At 45.2% G+C, this 14,468-nt stretch overlaps 1 protein-coding gene across 1 annotated transcript in view; it reads left to right on the forward strand.

Annotated features, from left to right (window-relative positions):
- The window catches only part of LOC126418727 (fatty acyl-CoA reductase wat-like), a 292,976-nt gene that overhangs the window by 14,576 nt on the left and 263,932 nt on the right, over positions 1-14,468 (forward strand). The window lies entirely within an intron of this gene.

The following is a 14,468-nucleotide window of genomic DNA, read 5'->3' on the forward strand; positions in this document are numbered from 1 at the left end:
TATTGTCACACTTGTATTCTTAAGTAATTTATTTATTTTATCTGAAGAATTTGACACTACTGCGGAATTCTGACGCTTCTAAGTCCTTTCCTAACACGATCTCCACCAGTACGTGCTAAGGAATTCGTCCTTAAATTCTTGGTAGGAGCGACAACTCTCTGCAACTCCGCACATATGTTCTGCAATCGACCCTTCTAAGAAACCACAGATAAACTAGAGCTTGTACTTCAGTGGCCAAGATTCTAGCAGCACGTGATCGTACCTCGCCGTCCAGGTCTTTGGATGTAATGCGTTATTTGCGTCCTTGTAGACTTGAAAATTCTGGATGGTCAAGAAAAGTTTGTGGTCGAAAGGTTCGACGTATCCGCCGTACGAATTTTCCCTCTCGTCTGCAGCGCGTTATTTCATGTACCCGTGCCCAAACGATCCTCGTGCACTGTTATGGTGTCCCCTCATGTTGTCAGATTCACGTAACAACAATTCTGACCTCCGTAGACGTGTACAATTGTTTTCCGGCTCTGTCTCTGACATGCTGCGTGTTACCGACGGAGAGTGTTCTACTACGCGTTTCGCCGCAGCAGGAGCGTATTCCTACTGCAATCGCCCATGTGCAGGGGGCGTGTCCTCATATAGCGGTTCGGAGAGTCGCAAAACATTTTCTTCACTTCTGTGATGCTCTCGATGGCGCTCGACCGGACGAGATTGTGTTTGCAATTGCGCGATCCGCTCATGTGCCTGCCGAACGTCCTTAGCCAACTCGCTTAGTTGCGTGGCGACTCGGGTTTGCTGATCTTTAACTTCTGAGATTTCGGCCTGGTTGATTTCTGTCTGTTCGATTCGCTTCGCAGCCTCACTCATTTTTTCCTGCGTTTCTCGATCTATTTTTTTGCCTTGCTTTCCGAAAGTTGCAAGTGCCTTTTTTGTCTTACACACCTCAGTTGCCAGTTTAACTCATTATTTGGCCTCTGATGCGTCCTTTCGTGCTACTTTCGCTCCCAATCGCGCTGTTTCGTCATCGCGCTTCGCCTGGTCCACGACCCCACGCGTATCTGCTGCCGTTTTCTTGACATTCTCCAACTCTTCTTGGATTCCTGCAATCTCTTTCTTGACTCCATCTATACTCTCTGTGACCGTTCTTATGACTAATTTGTGTCTTTCCTCCTCTTCCTCCCGTCTATTTTTCTCTGCCTCTTGCCTCTTGCCTCTTGCTTTCTGCGTCTTGCATGAACTGCATGAGAGCCTCAAACTGAGGTCAACAGCTAACACCTCCAGCACTAGATGAACGAGATTCCATCATTCTGTGACGTTTCGTCCGTGATTCTGGTCTGCCAGTCTCACTGATACTGCGTCTCGTACCAGCAGCGCCTACATTTCGTTCTGCTGCGGTCTTCCGTTCACTTTCGTCACCTGACTGAGACATGTCATACTCTGCAGGTTCTACGTTAGACATTTCTGCCCGGTCTGCAACAGCATTTACCTGAAAATCCCGTGTAATATCTGCCTGTCCACCGCTAATAATCTGACGGGGGTCCATGGTTAACGAAACACAATTACTTCCGCTACTCTGTAGTAAACGTGCCTTGCTTCTTGTAAGCATGCTCTAATTTGATCCAAACGAATTTAATCACTGCACATTCATAAGCCACACAGATTCTACTCTTAATTACGCTCCCGCGAGCTACTGATTCCTAGTTCCTGAGGACGAATTCAAATAACAACACGCTTGTCTACACTCACAAACGAAAATCTCAGTCCTAACAAATCAGCACAATGCCGTTCACCATCAGAAACAAACAATCAAGTGGCACGGAAGTCACAACCACAACATGAAAATACATACATACAATAATTAAGTATTTGTTCTATAGCTAGGAGCCAGCAACGCGAGTCAACTCTTTCCAATGCACCACATTAAACATGTGAAAGAGGAACTTCACTAGGAAATACTATCTACTATCTGACGGTCACAGAAGGTGCCATCAATTCAAAATTCTGCGAAAGGGACGTCAAATTGAATAACTACACTAGGCAACGCGATCTGACGGTCATAGAAGGTGTCATCACTCTGAGATCCTGGCATGGGACGCCACAATGAAAGGCAACCCTAGTGGGGACTGTTTAAATGATTGATTGTGTTGGCATAATTTTAGTGTTCTCACAACATTTATTTTTTCTTTAAAACAGACATAAATTATGTTAAACAAGTTATTGATTGAATGCCATAAACAGCTAACAGGTGATTCAAGACTACACTGGACAAGGATCCTGGGTGGCAGAGACAGTGTAACTAGTGAAGTGAGTCAAGTACTCTGGCCCTAAAAATGTCGATAACACAATCTGGTTTTTTGGACCGTTCCTTTTCACCGGGACGCCGACGGACGATCGAATATCAGAAGACGTTTTGCGACTGATGCAAACGGGGTTGGGTGGTACGGATACAGAATCGTTGTTGGAACCCCTAACGGAAGGTGACGTACGGATGGCACTAACGAAGGGTGCGGTCTATAAATCTGGTCCGACGGGTTGACACTCGAATTTTATAGCGAATATGTAGATATATTGACGTTCGAGTGGGTGTTGACGTATAAGGAGTTATTGCCCCCTGACACGGATGTCCGGTCGCAATTCAAAGCAGGAATACACTCCTGGAAATTGAAATAAGAACACCGTGAATTCATTGTCCCAGGAAGGGGAAACTTTATTGTCACATTCCTGGGGTCAGATACATCACATGATCACACTGACAGAACCACAGGCACATAGACACAGGCAACAGAGCATGCACAATGTCGGCAATAGTACAGTGTATATCCACCTTTCGCAGCAATGCAGGCTGCTATTCTCCCATGGAGACGATCGTAGAGATGCTGGATGTAGTCCTGTGGAACGGCTTGCCATGCCATTTCCACCTGGCGCCTCAGTTGGACCAGCGTTCGTGCTGGACGTGCAGACCGCGTGAGACGACGCTTCATCCAGTCCCAAACATGCTCAATGGGGGACAGATCCGGAGATCTTGCTGGCCAGGGTAGTTGACTTACACCTTCTAGAGCACGTTGGGTGGCACGGGATACATGCGGACGTGCATTGTCCTGTTGGAACAGCAAGTTCCCTTGCCGGTCTAGGAATGGTAGAACGATGGGTTCGATGACGGTTTGGATGTACCGTGCACTATTCAGTGTCCCCTCGACGATCACCAGTGGTGTACGGCCAGTGTAGGAGATCGCTCCCCACACCATGATGCCGGGTGTTGGCCCTGTGTGCCTCGGTCGTATGCAGTCCTGATTGTGGCGCTCACCTGCTCGGCGCCAAACACGCATACGACCATCATTGGCACCAAGGCAGAAGCGACTCTCATCGCTGAAGACGACACGTCTCCATTCGTCCCTCCATTCACGCCTGTCGCGACACCACTGGAGGCGGGCTGCACGATGGGGCGTGAGCGGAAGACGGCCTAACGGTGTGCGGGACCGTAGCCCAGCTTCATGGAGACGGTTGCGAATGGTCCTCGCCGATACCCCAGGAGTAACAGTGTCCCTAATTTGCTGGGAAGTGGCGGTGCGGTCCCCTACGGCACTGCGTAGGATCCTACGGTCTTGGCGTGCATCCGTGCGTCGCTGCGGTCCGGTCCCAGGTCGACGGGCACGTGCACCTTCCGCCGACCACTGGCGACAACATCGATGTACTGTGGAGACCTCACGCCCCACGTGTTGAGCAATTCGGCGGTACGTCCAACCGGCCTCCCGCATGCCCACTATACGCCCTCGCTCAAAGTCCGTCAACTGCACATACGGTTCACGTCCACGCTGTCGCGGCATGCTACCAGTGTTAAAGACTGCGATGGAGCTCCGTATGCCACGGCAAACTGGCTGACACTGACGGCGGCGGTGCACAAATGCTGCGCAGCTAGCGCCATTCGACGGCCAACACCGCGGTTCCTGGTGTGTCCGCTGTGCCGTGCGTGTGATCATTGCTTTTACAGCCCTCTCGCAGTGTCCGGAGCAAGTATGGTGGGTCTGACACACCGGTGTCAATGTGTTCTTTTTTCCATTTCCAGGAGTGTAATTACAGCAGTACCGAAATCGGCCGGGAGTGCCAGCGGTCATCAATTTCGACTGCTCACTGATTACAAAACCACTGCCCCAGTGTTGGCGGCAAGGCTCAACACTGTCATACTCGTATTTAAGACATAATCACCAGAACAGGCTAGACTAGGGGTTCGGAGCAAAATCCATTATATCCTAGGTGAATAGCGTGACATCATTGCTCTGATGACAGCGTGTCGCATGCGAGCGGCTTTCGTATCCGCGAATTTTGATCGTGTCTTTGACAGGACCAATAATGATTTCCTAGACTCGACCACGCGGCACATGGCGATACCTCAGGATTTTAGTACCGTCCTACGCGCCTCCTTCGCGGCGCTCCTTCGATATTGAGAGTCAGTGGTAGGGAGGCAGGAACGATTCCTGTTTGCAGCTCAGTAAAGCAAGGATATCCCTTGTCGATGGTGCTGTTTGCAATAGCGCTCGAACCATTGATGTAGACTCTTCGACAGACTCTTCCAGGCCGAGAGGTTCTAGGCGCTTCAGTCTGGAACCGCGCGACCGCTACGGTCGCAGGTTCAAATCCTGCCTCCGGCATGGATGTGTGAGATGTTCTTAGGTTAGTTAGGTATAAGTAGTTCTAAGTTCGAGGGGACTGATGACCTCAGATGTTAAGACCCATAGTGCTCAGAGCCATTTTAACCACAGTCGTCCGAGTCCATGCGAGTTCCTTCGCGTGCCGCGCACATGTCGACGACTTGATGATAGTCGTCCCGTCCTAGAACAAAGTACGTAAGCTGGTTGTCCCTCTTACTGCATATGGCGTGATGGACTGGTGGCGGGTAGCAAGGTCAACATGTGCAAACCCAAGATTACGCACATCGGAGGGGGGCTAGACGCTTTACACAGTCCGTTTACGACGGAGGATATAATGCGATGCTTAGGAATTTTGTTCACTCAATCACTACGGCAATCAGCGGCGGCGAGCTACCGGCGTCTGCTACAGAACGTCCGACTGTACATACGTAACAATTCACTCCGAACCCACGACTTTCTCCAAAGGGTGGAATATACTAACGTTCATCTTGCCTCGCCGGCCGGAGTGGCCGAGCGGTTCTAGGCGCTTCAGTCTGGAACCGCGCGACCGCTCCTGTCGCAGGTTCGAATCCTGCCTCGGGCATGGATGTGTGTGATATCCTTAGTTTAGTTAGGTTTAAGTAGTTCTAAGTTCTAGGGGGCTGATGACCTCAGAAGTTTAGTGCTCAGAACCATTTTGAACCATCTTGCCTCACGACTGTCACACCTGGCAGAGGTACTGCCAATGCCACATGGTATTGTTGACAGGTTAATGGCGGCCTTTGGATACTATGTCAGCCACGGGATGCTGTTTAAAGTCAAATACGAGACTTTAACTCTCCCACACCAATCTGGAGGACTTACCCTCACGAACGTGTGGAACAAGGTTCTCGCTTTATGCGAGCGACGCTTCGGACCTGGAACCAAAGGCAACACGCCATCACGTCTGCTATCCTGTACGTTCCTCTTCCCCCATCGTTTGAACCGCTGGTGGCGGTAGGCACAATATCGCCTTCTTTTTCTCACGTCGCGCGATTCTTTGTTGATTTTAGTTTTGTTCAATTATAAATACCTTCTACAAGGATCGCACAACCCGTGAAATATCTCGATACTTGGGGTGTCATCATAGCAGCAATTCCAACGAGGGATTGGCGACAGATTTGGCGAGCTGTCCATAGCTTCCCCTCGCCACGGCAGCGAGATCGTCTTGGTATACATTAACCAACCTCAAGACAGTCACCCGCCGATGACTGTACGACATTCACTGGTAGATTCCCCACTCTGTCTTATGTATGGCATGCAGGACACCGACGTAGTGCGGTGAGGCGAAGGATGTTTGGCGGCTGATGCAACGCATCATGGCTCTCCTCCAACGCACCGATGACTCCACAAGCACGACAGACGCTTTAATTTTCCCCGAAGCAGTCTTTTTCCCCTCTCAGAAAACGTTGGCAATCGGCTGGGCGCATCGCACTACGCGCTCTCGCGGAACTACGATATCAGGCATGGACTACTGGCTCTCTCTACTAGACAAAACGCACTTCGCGAACTTTCTAGGCAGCATGTTTCATTCCCCCCACCCTCCCGGAGGGATGGTGGCACCCAGGTTTACGTAATTTCGCGGGCTAGGATATTCGTGCCAATGAAGCGACAGCCCTACATTTCTTTCCTTTCTTTTTCATATGTGATCGACTTTTTCCTGGGATATTAAAATAAAAATAATAACGAAAATTAAACACGTGTGCTATGTTTCCTTCCTGCTGCATCTCCATTATCCTATTAGGGGACGAGGACACAGCAGTTAATTTAAAAAAAAAAGTCGGTAGAGCACTTGGCCGCGAGAAATTAAAAAAAAAAAGTAAGCAGGAGATCCCGGTTGGAATCCCGATCTAGCACACATTTTCACTCGTCGCCGCTGATTGCGGGTTATTTCCCGATGCAGCTGACATCGTTAATCGCTATCCTTCTTTTTCTCCTCCCCCCCCCCCTTTCCCCCGCCCCATCACGTTCAATTTACATACAATCTCTCAGCCGTGCCGGTACTTCAAAGTCTAGCGTCCACGTCCGAGTCTACTACGTAAGTTCATGTGACTCTATCAATCGATTGACTGCTAGTCTAAAAATCGAGTGTCCGAAAAATCCTTCCTGCTCCTCATTCTATGTGTGAAAGATGGACAAACTTAATCGTCTTCGAATAAAAAGTTAGTGTTTCTCACAAAGGGATAGCTCGTAACAATACTTGAAATCTCTCCTCAGTAAAAGTTTATTGGAGAACTAGGTAATCTCTTATGTTTCCAAGGTGTCAAATCCATAAAAATTTAGCTATAATCTCCCGTTCTAGAGAAATGTTGCGGCGCTACCCAATGACAACAGCACCCGCACTCCGCTTCACAACAGATAACTAAGGACGAAAGCACTTTTTTAAAAATAATTCTGTAATGTTCTTACCAGCTTCTGCAAATAACTTATCTACGTTTATTAAACTCTGTTATCGATATTTTCCTTAACCTACTCGCATATACACGGAAGCGCAAAAGAAACTGGTATAGTCATGCGTATTCAAATACAGGGACATGTAAACAGACAGAATACGGCGCTGCTATCGGTAACGCCTATATAAGACAACAAGTGTCTGGCACAGTTGTTAGATCGGTTACTAGTGCTACAATGGCAGGTTATCAAGATTTTAGTGAGTTTGAACGTGGTGTTACAGTAGGTGCATAAGCGATGGGAAACAGCATTTCCGACGTAGCGATGAAGTGGGGATTTTGTCGTACGACCATTTCACGAGTGTAACATGAATATCAGGTATCCGGTAAAACATATAATCTCCGACATCGCTGCGGTCGGAAAGAGCTCCTGCAAGAACGGGACCAACGACGACTGAAGAGAATCGTTCAACGCGACAGAAGTGCAGCCCTTCCGCAAATTGCTGCAGATTCCAGTGCTGGGCCATCAAAAAGTGTCAGCGTGCGAACCATTCAACGAAACATCATTGATATGGGTCTTCGGAGCCGAAGACCGATTCGTGTACCCTTGATGACTGCACCCAAAGCTTTACGCCCCGCTTGCGCCCGTCAACATCGACGTTGGACTGTTGATGACTGGAAGCACATTGCCTCGTCGGAGGTGTCTCGTTTCAAATTGTATCGAGCTGATGGACGTGTACGGATATGGAGACAACCTCATTAATCCTTGGGCCCTGCATGTCAGCAGGGGACTGTTCAAGGTGGCGGAGGTTCTGTAATGGTGTGGGGCGTGTGCAGTTGGAGTGATATGGGACACCTAATATGTCTAGATACGACTCTGATAGGTGACACATGCGTAAGCATCCTGTCTGATCACCTGCATCCATTCACGTCCACTGTTAATTCCTCCGGACTTGGGCAATTCCGGCAGACAGTGTGACACCCCACGCGTCCAGAATTGCTACAGTGTGGCTCCAGGAACACTGTTCTTAGTTTAAACGCTTCCGCTGGCCACCAAACTCCCCAGTCATGAACATTATTGACTACATCTGGGATGCCTTGCGACGTGCTGTTTAGAAGAGATCCCCACCCCCTCGCACTCTTACGGATTTATGGACGACCCTGCAGGTTTCGTGGTGTCAGTTCCCTGCAGCACTACCTCAGACATTAGTCGAGTCTATGCCATGTCGTGTTTCGGCACTTCTGCGTGCACGCGGAGGCCCTACACGATATTACGCAGGTGTACGTGTTTCATTGGCTCTTCGGTGTATATTTAAGCATTTTGCTTTGGCATCAATAACAAATGAAGTTATTTGAAAAAGATTTGACGTATAAGGGACTGCATGCCATCGAATAAGACTGTCGATATATGCTTTATAAAAATAATTGCAAGTAGAAACAGTGAAATATGAACAGTGCTTGCAGCAAAAGCGTTTTCGTTATCACTTATTATTACGTGAGGGTAATAAATATGTGTCAATATTGTAGAGCGTATCGAAATCAGTGGCAGCCACGTGTCGATCCACACTCTGCAGGGCTTTTACCTCTTGTATTGTTCTTAGCTATGTGTGAAGTGAAATTACAATGAGGTACGTGGGAACCACTTCGACTGCGTTATCGGGTAAACACGATTAAAGGAAATAATATAATCGGCCTCCAAGTGAAGCTATTTTCTAAACAGACAAACCGTGGGATATCTCGTGTTCACACACACAATCCAAAAAAATGCAGCACAAATGGATTAGATCACACTTCGTAAAGAGAGAGGATTTCTTCATTATTGAATCATATCCTATCGACAACAGCGGATGAGCACTGGTCCAGTTTTTATTAAGAGGCTGTCTCCGAAGCCCCAGAAGGGGTGCTGGTGATGGTGTAGTGGTGGTGGTGGTGGTGGTGGCGGGGGTCGATGTGTCCAACGTTCCTAAAGTCAGTGCTCCTGTTCCAAGCATTAATCTGACATTGTTGCCCGCATACGACTTTGTTTGAATTATACGATACTGCAGTGCCTGTATTTTTCCCAATTACAAGGCTTTGTTCCATCGGACACTGTATCGCAATCCGTTGTAACTTAAGCACTGCAATACGGTCTTCATCCACCGATACTGGGCAAGCGACTACTAAATAAAATGTCTCCCCTGTAAGGCAATATACATAATGGATGTACGAATACAGGTTGCAGACACTCGGCTGACTAATGTGGAAGTTTGAATCTGCCTGTGAGTCGTGCTCGGATAGCCTAGCCGCCAGCCGGCACGGTAGCTCAGCGTGTTCGGTCAGAGGGTTAGCTACCCTCTGCAAATAATAAAAAAAAAGAGTGAATGGATCAACGAAGAACCTGAGCGGGTGTTATCGGATATCCGCCCCGAACAAACTCCACTAACAATATAGAACAAAATGAGATAAAAAAGTGGTAAGGCGGACGCTCGGTAAGCGGGAAATCTGAGTTCGAGTCCCGATTTGGGGCAGATTTTCATTGTTGTCATTCGATTATACAGCTGATGGTTGTCCATATTCGCAAATGCGAACACATTTCATATATTTCTTGAATTAATACAATGTTATGCCAACATGTCACGGAACACTAACTTGCGAAAATTCAGCACCAATTTGCGCGCTGTCTGTGCAACTCAGTTCAATGCTATTTACGATTGTTGCACTATCCAAGAGCTAGGGAGGTTACGTTTTGCTCAGTTTCCGTAAGCAAATAAGGTGAATGTTGCTGTGGTTCCATCAACCAAGGGAAAATCCTTCTCCCATCCGCCTGCATATGAGAAATTTGTTTTATTAAAAAAAAGCTTGTTGATTTTTTGGTGAGTTTGGATGTTACAGTATTCAGTCTAGCTACAACAACTTCGTGGTCACTAATCAATGTATTAGCCATGACGCTCCCTATCTTCGTTGCTAAGAGGTCAAGTATGTTTTCGCAACCATTTACACTTCGTATAGGTTCCTGAACTAGTCGTTCAAAATAATTTTCTGAGAAGCGGAGACATTAAATATGTATTTTCGTCAGAATATCGAGGGTAGATTATAGTCACCCCCAGTATAATTGTATGAGTGAGATACCTATTTGAAAAGAAACTCAAGTTTTCTTTGAACTGTTCAGGAACTGCATCATCTGTGGCGGAGGGGGGAGAGGGGGGGTGGGGGTGGGAGGGGCGGCGGGAAGGAGGGTCTGTAAAAAAAATATTTATTCATGCCGATTTTTTCAAGTATAGCCTCTACTCACACCATCACATAGAAACTATCTACTTCAGTTTCACCACAAGGTAAACTACTTCTGACAGCATTTCCATCACCAAATGTATTTAATCTGTCCTTTCTGAGCACGACCAGGTTCTTTGTAAAACTTTCGGCAGATCTTATTTACAGCCTTAGCCAGCGTTCTCTACCTATAACGATTTGAGATTCAGTGCTTCATGTTAGCGCTTGGAACGCTGGTTCTTTTCCGACACAACTACAATATTGATTGGTATTGTGTCAACTCTCTTCCTGTGTTCGTGCTGCACTTTCTGAAACCGAATCCCTTTCTGCTCTTTCCCGAGACCTGTAACATAAATAACCGCCCGGTTCCCTCCGCACGGCACCCCGCTACCCGTTTAGCCACTTGGTGTGTATAGTGGACTTCTGACCTGACAGCAATGGCAGATATAAGAAGAACTTGTAGGTGTACAAAATAGATGTTTTCTGATTTAGTGAGTTCTTGGGAAAGGAAAATTAAGGAGGCTGCCCCAACTAAGAATACTGGGAAATGAGGAAGATACGATTGGAAAGAAGGATGTACTAGGGTAACGAATTTGTACAGCGACAATGGTAATCGTTATTGTTGTTCCTGGAGATGTTATTCAGTTTTCTGATATGATGGGGAAGGTTATTCCAGAGTGGGGTTTCTGCTGTCGAGAAGAACGTCGAGTAAGTGGCTGAACAATGGAGTGGGACAGAAAGGATTTTGCTCTGACGGGAACGGGTGTTTCTGCCGTGTTGTTCACAAGGGAAGGGTCTGACAAGTGGGTAAAGTTTTGCAAGTTCCGTTTTGAAAGTGAAGAGACACATGTTTTGGGTTTCTGCTTGACACTCCCTAGTTTTTTTTTGAAAAAATCGAGGTCATATTTCATGACAAAAATAGCATTTTGAATGCTATATATCGAAGATGCCTAAAGTAAGCAATTTTATTCATATAATGTGGAGTCCAAAGTTAATAATGTTCGAGGTATTAACGTTTTTACATTTTCATGCTGCCCTGTGATACTAGCTGTCCAGACATCGAGGTCGGCGGTCAATCAGTGAAAGCCATTTGACTACCAAACCGCTAGTCCGCGTTCGATTCTTGGTCATGGCTTTATTTTCGGTCGATAATTTTATCTGTGCATATGATAATATTGTCATAATGGGAATACCTTTGTTTACTTTTTTTGAAGTACAACATCGGGAGGAGTGATTACAGATGAAGTAACTTATTGACAGTTGTCTGCATAGTGATACATGATGTGCTACGAAAGGTCTTTCGTAGATGATGAAGCTTGACACCTCCGAAATGTGCCTCTGTCAATCATGTGATAGTTACTTCTTCAGACAGATAAGGAATTTCATCGCTCGAATTCAGAATTCAGTTTCAAGAATTACAAGATATGGAGGATACTATCAAAATCCATGTGTTGATCCATTACTAATGGTCCTTGATTCTCTTTTAGGATATGCTTTCATACGTTTGGTGCGCATCCAAATTGACAGCTGATAGATCTGCTTGTAGCAGCGTGAATAAAGGGTACCCAAGCCGCAGCATGTAAACACAAAGACGTTGATACCTCGAACGTCATTAACAGTGGACACAATATTATATAAATAAAAATGTTCTTTTTTAGACTATCTTTCGATGTATAGCATTGAAAACACAATTTTCCATCATCAAATTTGACAGTGATTTTTTTCAAAAACTAGGGAGCTTGTAGCAAAAACCCGAAACACCTGTCTCTTTATTTTCAATATAAAATGTCCTTGAGAAACTTGATCAAAATCTGAGACCCACATGATTGACTCTCCTATTGCCAGAAAAAAGCGTTAAGGTCGATGAGAGATATGAAGGACAGTGTACGTTCATGAGACAATAGAGGAGACAGACTGTATGGAAATCCTTGCGCTTATCAGCACACAGCCGGTATAGCTGTGCGAATGACGGTGAAATATAATGAAGGAATCGAACGTCACGGATATATCAGACACAGGCGTTCGTAACCAATTCCAGGTGCCATGAGCTTTCCTCAGAGAGTCATTGCAGGATACCATCACTGTAAGTACGGGTAGTAATTGAAAGTCTAAGTGTCTGGACAAGTTTGTTTTCCAGGTCAAGACACTTTGATAAAAATCAAGTATCTCCTTTAGTCTTGCCAATGAATCGTTGACATGATAGTTCTAAACCGTATAATAAAAACTGCGTTCAAGTTGTTGTTGTTGTTGTTGTGGTCTTCAGTCCAGAGACTGGTTTGACGCAGCTCTCCATGCTAATCTATACTGTGCAAGCTTCTTCATCTCCTCGTACCTACTGCAACCTACGTCCTTCTGAATCTGTTTAGTGTACTCATCTCTTGGTCTCCCTCTACGATTTTTACTCTCCACGCTGCCCTCCAATACTAAATTGGTGATCCCTTGATGCCTCAGAATATGTCCTACCAAGCGATCCCTTCTTCTAGTCAAGTTGTGCCACAAATATCTCGCATCCCCAATTCTATTCAATACCTCCTGATTAATGTGATCTGTCCATCTAATTTTCAGCATTCTTCTGCAACACCACATTTCGAAAGCTTCTATTCTGTTCTTGTCTAAACTATTTATCGTCCACGTTTCACTTCCATACATGACTACACTCCATACAAATACTTTCAGAAACGACTTCCTGACACTTAAATCAATACTCGATGTTAACAAATTTCTCTTCTTCAGAATCGATTTCCTCGCAATTGCCAGTCAACATTTTATATCCTCTCTACTTCGACCATCATCAGTTATTTTGCTCCCCAAATAACAAAACTCATTTACTACTTTAAGCGCCTCATTTCCTAATCTAATTCCCTCAGAATCACCCGATTTAATTCGACTGCATTCCATTATCCTCGTTTTGCTTTTGTTGGTGTTCATTTTATATCCTCCTTTCAAGACACTGTCCATTCAGTTCAGCTGCTCTTCCAGGTCCTTTGCTGTCTCTGACAGAATTACAATGTCATCGGCGAACCTCAAAGTTTTTATTTCTTCTCCATGGGTTTTAATTCCTATTCCGAATTTTTCTTTTGTTTCCTTTACTGCTTGCTCAATATCCAGACTGAATAACATCGGGGATAGGCTACAAAGCTGTCTCACTCCCTTCCCAACCACTGCTTCCCTAGGCTCTTATAACTGCCATCTGGTTTCTGTACAAATTGTAAATAGACTTTCGCTCCCTGTATTTTACCCCTGCCACCTTCAGAATTTGAGAGAGAGTATTCCAATCAGCATTGTCAAAAGCTTTCTCTAAGTCTACAAATGCTAGAAACGTAGGTTTGCCTTTCCTTAATCAATTTTCTAAGATGTCGCAGCGTCAGTGTTGCCTCACGTGTTCCAATATTTCTACGGAATCGAAACTGGTCTTCCCCGAGGACGGCTTCTATCAGTTTTTCCATTCGTCTGTAAAGAATTCGTGTTAGTGTTTTGCAGCCGTGGCCTATCAAACTGTAATTTTCACATCTGTCAACACCTGCTTTCTTTGGGACTGGAATTATTATATTCTTCTGAAGTTAATCAATGTTAAATCTCTATCTTCTGCGGGTAATTATAATTCCACTATTCAAGATTAAATCTAACTTTGGTACAGAAAGGGGTGAATTATACTGGCACTAAAGTCTTTGGTCACTTACCAAATAGTATCAAAAGTCTGACAGATAACCAACAAGTATTTAAGAAGAAATTAAAAGAATTTCTGAATGACAACTCCTTCTACTCCATAGAGGAATTTTTAGATATAAATTAAGAAAAAAAAACAAATATTAAAAAAATAAAAAATAAAATAAAAAAATAAAAATAAAAAATAACGAAAAACAAAAAATCACAAAAAAATAAAGTTGTTATATTAACTTAAGTATGTTGTTAAATTAACCTAATTATGTCATGCATTGGAAAATTCGACTCGTTCCACATCATTACGAAATATCGTATTCATGATCCATGGAACTAGTATTAATCTAATCTAATCTAATCTAATCTAATCCACAATAGGCCAACCGTCAGTCTCGGCTACCTACGGTTTGGGGGAAGGAAGAGGGAAGCTAAATTCGATCTCATTATTCCGATGCTCTTCGGTGTTCACTGTGTAGTCAGCGGACGCTTGCTTACAGTTACTGCCGTCGAACGTCTT

The sequence above is a fragment of the Schistocerca serialis genome, chromosome 9 (genome assembly GCF_023864345.2).
Source record: "Schistocerca serialis cubense isolate TAMUIC-IGC-003099 chromosome 9, iqSchSeri2.2, whole genome shotgun sequence".
NCBI classification, from domain to species: domain Eukaryota; kingdom Metazoa; phylum Arthropoda; class Insecta; order Orthoptera; family Acrididae; genus Schistocerca; species Schistocerca serialis.